Here is a 13482-nt window from a genome sequence, read left to right on the forward strand (position 1 = left end):
TTAGTTTAGCTTTAGCTACATTAGCTATATGACTGTGTTAGCTATATGGCTAAGTTAGCTACATAGCTATGCAGCTTACAAAGCCAATGGAGCTATGTAGGGAACAAAACTATGTAGGTTATGTAACTTATGTAGCTTAGGTTGCTGCTACATGAGCTTAGCTTCATCTATGTTAGCCACATGTTAACAAACTAGCTGCACAGCTTAAAAAGCTAATGGAGTTACATAGTGAAATAGCTGTGTAGCTTATGTAGCGTACATTGCTGCTATGTGAATTTAGCTTTAGGTACATTAGCTACATGCTAACATAGCCATGTAGCTATGTAGCTTATGTGACTTACGTAGCATACATTGCTACTATGTAAGTTCAGCTTTGGCTACATTTGCTCCATGACTTTGTTAGAGACATAGCTATACAGCTTACAAAGCTAAGGAAGCTACATAGGGTATGCTGACTGAGTAAAAATGTTTCCATGTTGTTTTTCTTGTACACAGACAGTTTACCCAGCTATTAAACATTTGTAATGATGTTTTTAGGTCAGGTCTGATATTCTAACCCTTACCTTAACTCTAAACGGAAGATTAATCCAATTTTATATTTAGGAAGTTTTCACGCGTATTCTGCGTGTTCTGAAGTACAGCAAATTATGGCACTTGTCTTCTGAAAGACAGGGTATCTCAGATAACTGTGGAAGAAAAAACCTTGAAATGCGTGATAGAGTGGCATGCTGTTTGTTGTGGATAGCTGGAGATGGAGACTTAGCGGGCTGAAAGAGAGAGGAGAGACATTTCAGAGGAAGCTGTGGAGCAGGAGAGATCCCACGTTACTGGTGTAGGTATGTAAAATAGTGAGCCCATGTCCAGAAAACTGGAGAGCTACAGCTGTCTGGACTTCTCAACACTGTTCAAAGGATCACACATGCCTGCAGCCTGCATCACTTCCCATCCAGAGTTCCCTGATTTACTAAATGCTGGTGTTTTAGGGAACTTCTTCAACTTTCTGCAGAAAAATGGAAAAAACTGACCCCGATCAGAGGAGCTGAATGGAAATTTGTCATCCAAGCAGGTTCATGACTGTGGCCAGCAGGCTGGGAACTGAGCTGAAATAACTGGGTTTAGTTTGATAGAGGTACGCTGAGCCGGAAGAACGTGTAGCTGAAGCTTGCATTGCAAAATTGTGCCAAACACAGAGGCATTCTGGGTGAAAAATGAAACCATCCAAGGAATTTTGATATGGCATACAACTGAGCCATTTCAACCTAAAAACTCGCTGAATGTAACTGAATAAACTGTACACACCTGTGCCGCTGTATAGCCTATAAATGTACATGGAAGTCTCTGGAGGCTAGTGCCACTACTATTGCCAAACACCTCGTACAAACCACCTAAAAATACCCTCATATCCCTTTATACCCCTTTGAGTTTGAGTAGTCTGATGACTGGATGGTGCTCTAAAGCTCACGTCAGTTTACCATGTTTATCTTCTATGCTGGGCCAGGCCTGCACTTTCCTCCATTTTTAATCTTTAATAGGTAGACCTACAGGTTGTTCTAGTTTAGGACTACTGTTTGATTTCTTCTTAAACCTCTCACAGGATTATCCACCTCCTCTTTCTTTTCTACTTCTTTTGTACATAAATGTTCCTATGCCATCATTTCTCCACCTCCTGTTAGCGCTGTATTTATCAATTTAAACAAAAGTTTATTCTGAAATCTCATGAAACGAGAGACCTTCCTTCATTCAAACTCACTAGAACTTTAGTTGCATTCTTGAACATTAAAAGTAACTCCAAAGTGTGCATTTACTTGGTTTCAACAAGCGTAGTGCATTGCTGCGTATTGGATAGCTCTGTCTCTTGAGTTTTTTTGCCACTTTTAATCTATTTTTACTGCTTTTTAAGCTCAAGTTTGCCACTTCTTTTGCCCTTTCTTGCCAGTTTTTCTTTTTATCCTGCTTTTTGCTATTTGCCATTTTTTTTGCCATGTTTTGCCCCTTCTCACCCATTTTAGCTGCCTTTTTCCATTGAATGCCACTTTTTTTTTTTTTTAACAATTTTTGTCTCTTTTTACTTTTTTTTTTGCCACATTTTTACAGTTTTTTGACCTCTTTTGTCACCTGCGACTCATATTTTAATCAATTTAACTACTTTCTCTCCCAATTTTTTGCTATTTCTTCACCAGTTTTTGACCAATTTTGCCACTTGTGTCCATTTTAGTCTCTTTTCTCTCATTTTTGCCACATTTTGTTATTTTTGACCAATTTTGCCACCTGTAACTCATTTTTTGTTGTCAATTTCTGCCAGTTTTCACCAGTTTTTGCCTCATTTATCTTGCTTTTTACTATTTTCAATTGTTCCCTCTTTTTGCCATTTTTGCCTCTTCTTCCACATTTTCATTTCACATTTTTTGCCATATTTTACAGGGTTTTTTTTGGCCATTTTTGCCAAATGTAACTTTTTAACATCAATTTTTGCCACTTTTTCTCCCCATTTTTCCCACCTTTCACCCATTTTTTTATTACTTCTTTGCCACTTTTTGACCATTTTGCCACTTTAACCCATTTTCGCCACTTAGGTTTTGGCTCTTGCAAAGGTTTTTTTTTTTTTTTTTAGCAGGGTTGAATAACACTGCTGTAGAGGCTGTATAAGAGGGGGCCTCAAACAGAGCCTTGAGGCACACCCATTGTACACTTACCAGAAAACACACCGTTAACTTTAACATATCGTGTCCTATCAGATAGATAAGACATCCATTGCAGCGATTTGGATGAAAGATTCATTTAGAAAGTTTTGAGATAAGAACATTATTATTTACTGTATTTATTGTTTTAAAGATTACTGTGTGTTTGAATTTTCCCCAGCCGTACCACTAAAATGGCATGCTGGTTTATAGAGGAAACTGGGGAGGGAAGAAAATGTGAATGTTTTACAGAACTGGGTTTCTTAGATTGTTTCAAAGGCATCTTTACTCTACCAAGAATATTGTAGAAGGAACACAGATTTATCCACTTCACAGATCATTCTTCAGCATCATTTTATAAAAATATCAAATTAAAGTAAGACTATAATCCAACCACCGTGACATCCCTGTGATCAATGCTTCATTTGTGAAGTTTAAAATATTCATTTTTGTGTTCTCAGTCAGACAGGTGTTGATGGTAATTTTTTCAGTTTGTTTAGTTTTCTTATGGAGTTTCATTTAATGTACAGGTGTTATTGTGTCCACCTCCTGTATATACAGTCCCTTAAATTGCAGGCACACCCTCACAAGCACACAGACTTACCACCTTCTGCATCACCTCCACACATGCACACTCACGCAAACAGACGGTCAAATTGACATACAGTCTGTCATATTTGCGGCTGGTAAACAAGCAGTGAGAGGCTGTTAAAGCCGGCAAGCTGAGTAAACCAGAGACAACAGTGTGCTTAATGAACTGGGCTGCCTCCCAGCACAACATCTCATCATCACTTGGACTTAAACAAACCACTCAGCTGCTAATTGGCCGAGCTGCATGGAGCCGCTGTGAGGAATGTACGCTACCCACCTCCACTGTTGCTTCTCAAAGGCTTGACAGACAGCAGCAAGACAGAGGCTCTGTTATTGAGTCTGCACTGATATGTGACAAGTCTGGCCTTCTGCTGCCTGCATGCATACATGTAGAGTCGGCACACGTTTAAGTTTTTCTGCTGAAACTGATGGTGTTCTTTTCATTCCCTCACTGTCGCTGCATTTTGACACGGCTTAATTTCAGATTGTTAGTGCTGAACCCTCAAGGTCGCACAGTTCCCAAAAAGCACATGCCAATCTTAAAAAATCACCGAGACATCTTAGCTCAACATATGCAGGTCTCTACAAATATACTGCTCTGTCTGCATCGCCATCACCGTCTCTGCTAAAGCAGAAAGCTTCCAAAGCAAACTTCAAAAACGGCAGGGAGCTGGGGCGGCATTTGAAGCTCACTACCCACTTCTTTTTCTTTTGTTTATTTCAGACAAACAAATAAAGCCCATCACTTCCTGTGTACAGAGGATTTTGGCAGAAAAGCCCCACCAGACACCAGGTGTTTAGATTAGCAAATGCAAAGATTCATAAAACTGCATATAAGCTGAGTTTTATTACTTTCAAACAATCATTTATTGAATGAAATGTTGCAAAAATATCATTGGAAGGGTTTATTTACCTCCCTGTCAGTGTTAAATCATTCAAATTGCTGCTGTACCGTCCCAGTTTCCTGACATGAGTCTCTGGTTACTGTGGTTTTATAATTCATAGCAGGGAGCTTCTGGGGACACGTAATATTCCTTTAGTTTTATGGATTAACTGACATTAAGGTCGGAGGTATTTCAGCATCAGAGATTTGAGATCGGGGTCAGATGGACCTGGTTCCAGGGTGGAGATGTTTCAGTCAGTCAGGAGGAAGTTGATAGAGCTTAAGAGCAGGAAGCACGCTCAAACGGCTTCAGGGTCAAAGCCTGAATGTAAGAAGACGTCTGCAGTTATTCTAAGTTCATGTAACTGTTTGCTCTACAGCACTGAGGTTTATTGAGGAAGTGTGCAAATATTTATGACAGGAATATGAATGACATGGATATTCAGGGAGCACGTCAGAGCTGGAGACCTCAGAGAGAGCTGACCTTTAATTTTAGGGCAAAACTGAACATTTTTAAAGAATTTCCCACTAATTATAGTTCAGTCAGGAGAGACCAGACCCTGATTTAAAGGTTTCATTGATAATAATTTACATTTATTAACACAGTTGTGATATTGAATTATTGTCAGAGTCTCTTTGGTGCTTGAACTCCTCAAAAACATAGAGTGATGGAAGGGTGTCGGCCCTGAGATTGATCCCTGGAGGAGTCCAGACACTGGAGGTGATAATAATATAATAATGTATTAAACTTTATTTATATAGCACCTTTAAAAACAGATGTGATGTGATGGCTGAGGAAGTCACCTAAAGCTGGTTAGATGAACACTGAAGGACCTGTAGACTGGGGGGTGGGGGTTCACTCAGAACCGCACCATGAATGAAGTGGTGGAGGAGAAAGCCAGGTTTAAAAGGAGTAGCAGTGGAGATTGATAGTAGTGGAGTGGTAAGGGCATGCACCATCGACGCAGGCAACCCAGGTCTGAATCCAGCCTCTGGCACTACTCCCCGCATGTCTCTCCTCACTCCCTTTCCCGTTTCTGACCCTATCCACTGTTCTCTATCTAATAAAAGCACAAAAAAGCCCAAAAATAAATCCTTAAAAAACAAATAGTAGTGACATGATGGAGCAGGGGTGTCAAACTCAAGGCCTGGGGGCCAAATCCAGCCCTAAAGATTATAACATACTGTGTTTCTGTTCTAACTGTCCCATCAGTCTGAGGTTTGCTGAGGTATAAAAATGTGAACTTATCCTGATGATCTAAGATTTCCTTGTTAAGTCATAAAATCTGAAAAAGTAAGGAGTAAAAATATTTAGATAAGTCAGGAATGTGGGAAAAGAAATGTATTTTTGTTTTAATTTCAGCTTTTCAATTTAGCATCTCACAATCAGGACTCAAACTGAGGATTTTGACTTTTTATTTCATCCTTTGAGCATTTCAACTCATAATTTTGACTTCTCATATCATATTTTGAGCTCTAAGATTCATAACTTTAACTCATTGAGTGCCAGCCCTTCTATAAAATGGAAAGTGGCTTGTGCCAGCATTTTTGGCCATTTCAAGTCATCTTTCAAGACCCACAGAATATTTTGCACTCTGACTCTGAAAACACCAAATAGCTCAAATGAGAGAAGAATTTCTCTATTTCATCATAGAAAAAAACATTTGTTTGCAGCTTGTTCTGTTCTTGATTTATCTGAAGTTGAATAGAGGCTAGTTTCACCAGAAAGACCACTTTTTTCTAGAAAGTACAGAAAAATGAATTTTTGTGAGGGAGAGACTGTCAAGCAGAACAGTGATTTGAATGTTATAATTTTGCCTTCAACGACATAAAAGACATCTGAAAATTGTATGACAAATGTTACATTATTGTAAAATAAAGTAAATAAATACAAAATACAGCACAATACAACTGGATGGCCTCCACGGGACCCTCGATATGCCCACATCCTCTCCTGCTTGCCTGTCCCCTGGCACTGCCTGTAAATTATAGAAGTAATATAGTATATAATATGATATATGTATTATATATAATCTATAATATAGATTTTTTTTGTGCTTACCTCTTTTTCTGCCAACAGGCGGTGTTGTAGAACTGCATGGGGCTCTTCTCTCAAGTCTGCTTCTGAAATCACAGTGATGGTTTCATTCAATACATCTGGCTGAATAATCAGTGGGTTTCTAACGTTAACTTACCTCCATCGCTCTGGGACAGAGAACAAGATCCACTCCGCTCACGCGGCAGCCATTCCTCAGAGTCTGGGTCGGAAAAGTCCGACTCTGGAGTGTCATCGCTGTATGCATCCAGCTGGCGAGAGGCTGCCTTATTTCTCCGACGAATGGGGAGAATGACCTCGCCGCATTCTTTAGCCTCTTGGCCGGCCGAGGCAGATGAATGGAAGCGCTGATCCCTGGATCAGCTGTTGGTTTCAGTGAGTAACCGATTTCTCAGTGTGCGCTGGCAAAACTGGCCACTTGATCCCTCAGTTTTTTGGGGGCATTTTGTGCCGATACTGAATATTTTAGAACTTTTAGCTTAGATTACCTCCATCCTGGCGTCTCCACTTCATGCTCTGCTCTCTGTAGCTTTGATCCACCGTCTCTTCCATGTTCCGACTACGTATCCCAGAAGCCACAAAATTACTCATAGGGAGTGTGAGAGCGCCCCCTTGTGCCAGCTCCCGAAAAAACACTTTGACGTACAGTGCTTAACAAATGTATTAGACCACCCTAACCCTAACCAAAGTAAGGTTTCTGCCACAGCTGCCCTAAATTAACAGCATTGGTAATTACCACAATCATTTTTGATGTTTCTGCAATGGTTAATACACCAATATGTAGAAGCTTTACAAAAAGACTGAAAAAATAGTAAAGCACATTAATATTTCTTGATTAATATGTCAGATTATAGTTATTTACTGTCATTCCTGAACAGAAAAATGAGTTTTAGTGGTTGAATGTTATGCTTGATTCATTTCTGACTTCCCAGAGAGGCCCAGTGAGCCGGCTCAGATTTGGGTATAAGAAAGTGAATTCAGTTTGAAATTCCTCATTCCTATTCAAGATGGTAAAACGTGGAGAGCTGACTGAAAATGAAAGAGTCTGCATTAAAGCACTTCATGATGCTGGATGGTCTCTGAGACAAATATGACAGGTGGTCTAATACATTTGTTAAGCACTGTATATATATATATATATATGTTCAATTATTTGGAAATTTAGATTTTTTTTTTGGATTTCATTAAAAAGTGAAATAAACATTTCAGTTCCTAAAAATTAGAATTTTCTGGCTATAATTTGTGTTTTCAGGCATTAATGGGTTAAAGTGGCAAAAATGAGTAGAGAGTGGCAAAAAAAGGTTGCAAAAATGGCCCGATGAAGTAGTTAAAAGGTGTTAACATGAGTTCTCTTGGTGTTTAATCACAGTTTGGGAGGGACCATTCAGGGACCCAGACAGCTCTTTGGGCCGGTCTGTCTCCTTGTGGCCTGCTGCATCATAGAGACTATGGATAGATCTCACTGGTGATGCCTAGAAAGAAAATGCAAAAACTAATACAATCAGATGTTAATCAGACCAAATATTTATTTAATTTTTGTTTATGTTAAAGTCCGGTCCCCAGAGTCTCTGTCAAGACTAAATCTGGCCCTTGTGCAGATGTCCTCGATGACCCCTGATCTATTTGTTCATAAAAATGTTCACTCATTTTTAAGACTATGGACACCTACTACATGTTTTTTTGCACATATTGTTAGATTTAAAATGCAATTGTTGTTTAATAAATGCAGAAATATTTTTTCTTCTAAGTGATGAATGTGCAGGTCACAACCTGTCCATGAGAGCATTTTGGAGTTGCTGGATTGGGTTTTTGATCAGGGAAAGCTGGAAATATCGGAGGTCTTCATAGCGTTGGCTGAGCAGCGTATCAGTCCCCCAGATCTAAAAACAGCTTGTACCGACAACTAAAGGAAACAAACCTATTACTAAGACCATAGAGATTATGGCAATGGGGGAATTTGCCAAAATGTTGAAGTATCCCTTTAAGATTGAGGGTCAAGGGGAGAACTGGGTCTCCTTTCTTGACACCAGGAAACTGGAATATTTCCACACGACAGATTTAACAGTCATTAGAGCCTTCGCAGTCTCAGGTCTTGCGCTACTCTATGCAGCTGCTATTTTTGCGCTGTAGAATCAAGCAAGTGAGTGGAACACAAAGCATGGTGGGTATGCCATGGGTATTGTAGTTCCCACGTCTATTAGCTCTGCTCCACTTAAAACTACACATTCTTCTCTGAAGAAATACCGTTTGTACCTGTCACATGTCTGGGACGGGATTCAGACGCTTCTGATACCGCGATATTACCGGTACTGTTACACCCCTACTAATAACACGTGACTGGAATAAAGGGAAGCATTGTCTTCATAGCACACTCTGTCGTTTCATAAGCACTAAACTGTGACAACCACTGTGTCAGTATTCTTTTGCCTCCTGAGGAGAGCATCAGTGTGTGAAGAGCATCAGTGTGTTCAGCAGCAGGGGCGTAGCATAGGGGGGAAAAAGGGTACTGATCACCTGGGCCCACAGTAGGGAGGGGCCCTTGAGGAGCTCTGCCCCTTGAGGATTTTTACACATTAAAGTCACTTCTACCCTCATTTTTTTGCAATGTTTTTGACTATTTTTCCCACATTATTGCCCATTTGTGTGACTTTAACCCTCATTTTTTGCCATGTTTTTGCTGTTTTTTGACTATTTTTCCCACACTTTGCCCGTTTGTGTCAATTTTACCCTCATTTTTTGCTATGTTTTTGCTGGGTTTTTTGTTTTGTTTTGTTTTTTTTTTTTATATTTTTTCCAAATTTTGCCCATTTGTGTCACTTTTGCCCTCATTTTTTGCTATGTTCTGCTGTTTTTTTTGACTATTTTTTCCACACTTTGCCCATTTTGGTCACTTTTACCCTCATTTTTTGCCATGTTTTTGCTGTTTTTTGACTATTTTTCCCACACTTTGCCCATTTGTGTCAATTTTACCCTCATTTTTTGCTGTTTTTTGACCTTTTTTTCCCACACTTTGCCCATTTGTGTCACTTTTGCCCTCAGTTTTTGCTGTTTTTTGACTATTTTTCCCACACTTTGCCCATTTGTGTCAATTTTACCCTAATTTTTTGCCATGTTTTTGCTGTTTTTTGACCTTTTTTCCCACACTTTGCCCATTTGTGTCACTTTTGCCCTCAGTTTTTGCTGTTTTTGCTGGGGGTTTTTTCTATTTTTCCCACATTTTGCCTATTTGTGTCACTTTTGCCTTCATTTTTTGCTATGTTTTTGCTGTTTTTTGACTATTTTTCCCACACTTTGCCCATTTTTGTTTTTTTTACCCTCATTTTTTGCTATGTTCTGCTGTTTTTTTGACTATTTTTCCCACACTTTGCCCATTTTTGTTTTTTTTTACCCTCATTTTTTGCTATGTTCTGCTGTTTTTTGACTATTTTTCCCAAACTTTGCCCATTTTGGTTTTTTTTTTTACCCTCATTTTTTGCCATGTTCTGCTGTTTTTTGACTATTTTTCCCATGCTTTGCCCATTTTTGTTTTTTTTACCCTCATTTTTTGCCATGTTTTTGCTGTTTTTTGACTATTTTTCCCACACTTTGCCCATTTGTGTCACTTTTACCCTCATTTTTTGCCATGTTGTGTGTTTTTATCTATTTTTAGTAATTAGTGTCATTATTGAATCAAAAGCAATCAACAGACTGAAATTTGCATCAAATAGAGTAAAAAAATTACTAAGGGGGCTGCTGCTCCTCCCTTAAAAATTTCCAAAAGGTATAGTCCAGCGCTATGAGATAATACAAGTAAATTCAGTGTAACCATAAAAAAATTTGCTCATAAATGGGGAAATTATGCTTCAAAAAATCCCTGGCTACACCCCTGATCAGCAGAGCCACATCTTCAACACCACTGTACCATCAGTTCTTACTGGTTGGCCTCCCATTAGTACTGGCAGACCATGACTAGCTCTTCCACCATAACTAACAGCCATACAACAGTCAGTAAAAAGCTTTTTCAGCTCACAGTAACCTGATTTGAGATCTCAAATGAAGATTATGATCAGAGTAACAGTTTCTCTACGCCAGGCTTCAGTTTGATCTGCATCCCTCATCGTCTCTTTTTCTCCTGTAGTTAAAGGTGATTAGCTGTGCTGCAGACAGCGGACCACAGGGAGCCAATTGATCTGACCTTTGACCCCTCACTCTGATGGAACGGGGGCTTAAGGTCAGGCCTGTTAGGGATACCCTCTTTATCCTTCCCAAGAACAGGAGCTCAAAGCCGGGGGAGGCACGGGGCCAGGATTGGAGCTGGGGTGGAGGTCTCCTGGGCCTTCCCAGCACCAGCAGCACTTAAACGTAATGTCAGCATGAAACACCTCTGAGGACACCTGATACTTTGACCTGAGTATCTTTGATTTTCCCAGGGGGATCTGAAGGTTTGACACGTAAATAAGCAGAGAGAAAATTTGGCATTAAGAAAGTTTATAATCTGTCCTGTTTCCATGAGAGTCTGACGTCCCAGCTTGGAGGTCTGTGAAAACAGAGCTGATCCTTCTCTTAGTCAAGGACTCGTAGGGGATTTTCAGCGGAGAGGGCTGTGTAATGCCACGTCTCTTTGAGGTATCCATTGAAGTCAGCACTATTGCATTAAGCTTACTGGTCTTCTTAAGGGCAGCTTTTCATCACAACCCACACACACACAACCCCGCACACACACCGCTCTCCTTCCACTCCCCTTTTAAGTTGAGGTATTGTCTTTGACAGCATTATAACGGTATCATTCCGCTCCCACTGTGAACAACAAAGACGAGCAACGCCAAATCCTAGAACTAGGAATCTGCGTGTGTGTGTGTGTGTGTGTGTGTGTGTGTGTGTGTGCTCTTGAAAGCAATGCTAATGGGCCCTAAGAAGCATTAAAGTGACCCCTACTGTAACAAAAGAGTTAATAATCCGTTTAGAAAACAATCAGATCCCTTGCCATGAGAAAAGACCCCTGCTATGTCTTTCTGTGGAGAGGAGGAGGAGGGAATTCACCTTATTTTCAGTCAGCAGTCTTGTTCAACATCACTTGTTTTCATTGCTGACTCTCTGGGTAATGATGGAACTGTATTTAACGGCGGCTCTCAGCCGATAAAAGGACGCCAGAGTTAAGTTTCAATCACCGGGACCGTCCTGAGTTATTCACAGTGACCCCTGCCGGAGGTCACGGTTTGTTATCACCATCCACTGTAAATGAGTCCCATTGGGCTTCTAAAGGAGCTATTAACAAACAAACAGTGGCGCGCCCATTAATTGCTAATGATAGCCTTTTTGCCTAGTGTTTCCCCTCTGGGTCAAATGTTGAAAGGCCTGAAAAGGATCCATTTCCAGGTGAGGAGCTGTCAGGTCACACTGATGCAAACAGAAGATGTGATATTAGTAATTTCAGCCATGAAAGGCTCCTCCAGTGCTTATGTCAAGAACCATGGTGACTGAAAAAATGTCAGAACACAGTGAGGGACCATAAAACCTCAGGCTGGCTAGCTTATCTCTAATTCATGTGAGTGATCCATCTTTTAAAACATCAGGTCAGAGCTGGATCTATCACTGCTTATCTCTGCTGTTAAGTAGATGTGGACAGGTTTGATTGTCTTTATCTGTGCTGCTTCTCTCCCTCTGCTCTCTCTTTAATCTCTGACATCTTGGAAACGAATCACTAGGCCTCAGAAAGCGGCTCTGGTTTACTAAGTAAAGCAAGAAATGAAGAATATGAATATGAGTAAAAACCACTCAGGTCACTGTCAGAGGGTATTTTTACTCACTTGTGCAAAGTCACTGCCCCGCTTGTGTCCCAGACTTGTGATGGCACGGTTAGGTCTCCAACAAAGTATTCACTCCCTTACACGTTTTTATTTTTCATTGATTTAATAAATCAATCATAGCTATACAAAAACTCCTCAACATCAAAGTGAAAACAGATTTCTACACAGTAATGTCAATCAAAGAATATCTGATGCATAAATACTCACCTCCTCTAGAGCAAGGGCTCTCAACCTTTCAGTCCACAACCCCCAGAACAAAGGAGCCAGAGACCGGAGACCCCCACTGGACCTGAAGGTGGTTCAACAGCCATGCACGTTCTAGAATAGTCATGATCAGACAAGGCCAGCCATAAGGGGGATAAAGGGGGAGATTTCTGGGACCCAGTCAAACTGGGGGCCCATGGAGGTCAGCAAAACCATGGTCCACTGTAAAGTTAAGCTGTGAAATCCATATCTCATATCTAACCTGAAAAAACACTCCTATCAAAGAAACAAATATCTATATTTATTCACTTGTGTAGTAAAAAGCCTTCTTTAAATGAAAATAACATGTTAAAAACAGAATTAAGAAGGGTTAAAAATGGCTAAAATTGGTTATTAATGGCAAAACAAATGGTGGAAAAGGTGATGAAGTTGGATTTATGAAGAACATAAAAGCGTTAAAAGTGGCAAAAATTGGGCAAATGTGTCAAAAATGGGCACACGTGTTAAAGGGGATTAAAAAGTGGCTGAAATGGCTGTTAAATGCAAAAAAATGGTGGAAATTTGGTGGACTGGGATGAAAATTTAATAAACTGGCAAAAATGGGTTAATTGTGGTTAAAATGGGCAAAAAGGATTGTAAAAAGTGGTTGATAGAGGCAACAACAGACAGAAAGTGGCAAAAACAGGCAGAAAAAAATGATGGAAAGAGTTAAAAATAGACAAAAACGGGTTTTAAATGGTGAGAGTGTGCTATAATTGACTTAATTGGTGTTAAAAAGTGACAAAAAATGATTCACATTTGGTTAAATTGGTGTAAAGTGGCAACAGTGTAATTCAAAATTTATTCTTATTTTTTTAGGGCATCTGGTGACCCCCTCTCCCCCAAGGGGGTCCCGACCCCAAGGTTGCGACCCACTGATTTAAAGTGACTGACCTAATTTAGCAGAGGTGCTAGTAGTCTCACAGTTAATGAAATAAGGGATCAGTATTCATCAGTATTCCTGGCTACCGTTACACCATGAAGACAAAAGAACACTTAAGCATCTCAGAGAAAAGGGAGAAAAGAGAAAAGATTATTAAACATTTCAGCCAAGGATGGAGACAAAATCATTTCCAAGTCTCTGAACATCCCCCAGAGTTCAGTTAGATCATCATGAAGAAATGAAGGAATATGTCACATGTGTAAATCTGCCTAGATCAGACCGTCCTCACAAACTGAGTGGGCGTGCAAGAAGGAGACTAGCGAGAGAGGACACCAAGACACCTATGACTACTCTGAAGGAGC

Source organism: Cheilinus undulatus, linkage group 16 (genome assembly GCF_018320785.1).
Source record: "Cheilinus undulatus linkage group 16, ASM1832078v1, whole genome shotgun sequence".
In the NCBI taxonomy this organism is placed as follows: domain Eukaryota; kingdom Metazoa; phylum Chordata; class Actinopteri; order Labriformes; family Labridae; genus Cheilinus; species Cheilinus undulatus.